Source organism: Gavialis gangeticus, unplaced genomic scaffold (genome assembly GCF_001723915.1).
Source record: "Gavialis gangeticus isolate Ggan-Ray unplaced genomic scaffold, GavGan_comp1, whole genome shotgun sequence".
In the NCBI taxonomy this organism is placed as follows: Eukaryota; Metazoa; Chordata; order Crocodylia; family Gavialidae; genus Gavialis; species Gavialis gangeticus.
In genome coordinates this window covers 9332371-9335155 of record NW_017729022.1, presented here as the reverse complement: position 1 = coordinate 9335155, position 2785 = coordinate 9332371, and the positions used below count along the sequence as shown (strand labels likewise).

The window sequence follows — 2785 nt, the reverse complement described above, 5'->3', positions numbered from 1 at the left end:
CTGCATGAATAAAATACGTAATTAAAATAGAAATATTTTTAAAGTTGTGCTTAGGCTCTTGTCCTTCGGGGATTTTTACATTAGAAAGTGTAAGGAAGGGAAGAAAGACATCAAGGAAGGGAAGAGGTACAGTTTGAAATTAAAAATCTGTAAAAGTCAGTAGTTAATACCATAAAATTACATCTGTTGACAACAAGATAACAAAATCAGTTACCTGAGACAAAATAGCAGTTGTAAAAAGAAGCATTATTATTTGGACAGAAATGGCCTAACAGAAAAACTTTGAAGATTTCCAGTAAAAATGGACTGTTCTCCTTTCTAACTGGTTTTACAAGAGGGAATTTTGCATACATCTTGTCACAGTTTTTGTATGCCTCTCCTATCACTGTAAAATACTACTGTAAAGAATCAGAAGTCTATTTTTTTAGAATATATACATATTCAAAATTTTATTTCTGTGGATATTAAGAATGTATGTGAAAATTATACAAATATTAAGATATACTGAAGTGACACTTTACCTGATCATCTGGTGAAGAGAAAATAGTCGGTACTGCAGTTTGTTTCAAGTATCGTATACCCCATCGCACATCGAGGGAGTCAGGGGTAAAGTGGTCACTGCACAGGAGCTGATGCTTACTGGGAGTCCATGCATCACGCTTCATATTCCGCAACCATTTCTCAAGCCTTTCTTTATCATGAAGCGGAAACCTTGTTTAAAAATATCAGCACAAAATCAGTTTAGACTTCTCAGACTTCCCAGCTCCACATGAACTTATTTTCAGCTGCTATCACACTTGAGCCACCACCTTAACTTCAAAGTGTCAAAGCTACATGCCTAATAGTAAAAGTGCACAATATTTTTTTTGCATGCAAGAAGGCAGGAGGTTCAATGTTAAGATGCAAGGAACAGGGGTTTGAGGACGTGGAGAAGATGGTAGCAAAACAACACAGGAAGATGAAGTGTGCATTGGTGGGGTTTAGAGTACCGCTCTAATTAAAGTGCCTGGAGAGCCACTGTAATTGAAGTGCCTGGAGTGTCATGTGTATCAGCATCCCTATGCTGATAAATGGCAGCAGGGGCGCTTTAATCAAAGCTCACTGAACAATCTTTAGTTAAAGCAACCCTGCTGCCATTTTTCAGTGTTGGGACACTGGAGCACAGTAATTACCACGCTCCAGCAGACTCAATTCACTGAGCCTGCTCTGACGCACTGTAATTACAGCACGTTGGAGTAGCCTCGCTGCATGTGCGTAGGCACCCCTGGGTCTGAGATGTGCATTTTGAGTTAAGTAGCTACCTGGCCATATTTAGGGTCAGCATTGCTGTATGGAGTCAGGAAGGAATTTTACCCCATTGTCAGATTGGTATGTGGGGGGTTTTGACTTCTTCTTGTAGCTGGGGAGTGTTGCCCTCTACCTGGGATCTTTTAAGTGTAGGTTGATAATATTTCATAGAAGCAAGACATTGGCTGCTGTGGTTCCCCTGCTTTACCTGTGGCAGGCTAGGGTGTTAGATCTATATTTTGTCAGGGTTGACGGTAGTTTTATGTAGAGTTTAGATTATGGTTTGCATGGGATTGTTTAGATAGGGATGGTCCTCCCTCAGGCAAGGGGTTGAACTCAGTGACCTCCAGAGGTCCTTTCCAGCCTGACTTCTGTATGATTCTCTACATCTCACCCTCCAACCTATGCCTCAACAGCATGCTCTCTCCAGGTTGTGATATAGGGCAGCGCTGCACCTCCCTTAATGAGATTTCCACAGGTCTGTCTGACAGCAGCTTGGACAGTTTCAAGGCAAAGGTTCATGGAAGACCATGGGCAGCATGTTCTCCACCCCTCACTGGAACCCTTGCATGTAACACCAGATTGCCCTGTATGCCTGTGACAACCAATGATGCACGGAACAAATGCTGTGTACACCTTGCTGCACATACAAAGAATGGGACAAAGCCTCTTGAGGGCAGGCTGGAGGCCTTCTCAGCCCCTACTTGGGCTGATTTCCCAGAGGCTCTCTCTTGCCTCTAAGGAAAGGAGTCAGGCATGGCCTCCACAGGACCCCTGGGCTCCAGCAAGGCTTCCCCTGTCCACACCTGGGGCAGCTTTAGGTCAGAAGACTTGAAAGAGACTTGTGTTGCCTCACTGACTCTAAGTGGCTGCCCTCCCTCTCCCTAGTCTACAGGATGTCCTGAGGAGGCTGCAGGGGAGCGAGGAGGGGCAGCCTCTCCTGGCTCTGAAGGGAAAGGACCTGACTGCTCCCCCAGCTCCCTGCTCAGGACGGCCAGGGTGGGATCCCCGGGGAGCACTGCTGCCTCCTGTGACCCCGGGGCCTTCCAGCATCCCCTGACCCAGCCTGGGGAAATGACCTTCCCCGGTTGAGAACTGCCCCTGCCCTGCTGCCAGTAATCCATGCTTTGGAGCGACGTCAGCCTCCAGGGCTCGGAGCGACGACGGAACCGGAGGCCGCGGGGAAGGGGCAGTGCTCCGCGCCCGGCCGCACTCACGGGTAGAAGCTGAGCTTGCGCTGGTCCCTGGCGCTCTGGCCGCCCCGGTTCTTGCAGCAGGAGGCTGCGCAGTATCGGGGCATGGCGGGGGACGGGCGGGAGGGGGAGCGCCAGGGACGCGCCTCGCGGGGCTGCCCGGCCCGGCCGGCCCGAGGCCCTCCCCCGCCGAGGCCGCCCCACTTCCGCTTCCCTCTGCCAACCGGCCGGAAGTGACGTCAGAGCGGCGGTGGGTAACAACAGCCTTCCACGTGCGCTGGGGCGGCGGTGTCACGTGCGGCGGG

At 49.7% G+C, this 2785-nt stretch overlaps 1 protein-coding gene and 1 long non-coding RNA gene across 2 annotated transcripts in view; one reads left to right on the top strand and one right to left on the bottom strand.

Annotated features, from left to right (window-relative positions):
• DNAJB9 (DnaJ heat shock protein family (Hsp40) member B9) overlaps positions 1-2785 on the top strand; it is a 30264-nt gene that overhangs the window by 5113 nt on the left and 22366 nt on the right. The gene's annotated exons all lie outside the window — the stretch shown is intronic.
• LOC109295636 lies at positions 521-2694 on the bottom strand. The gene is made up of 2 exons (XR_002096793.1): positions 2505-2694; positions 521-711 (listed from the first exon to the last, which is right to left on the bottom strand). It is a non-coding gene; the product is annotated as an uncharacterized LOC109295636 (long non-coding RNA).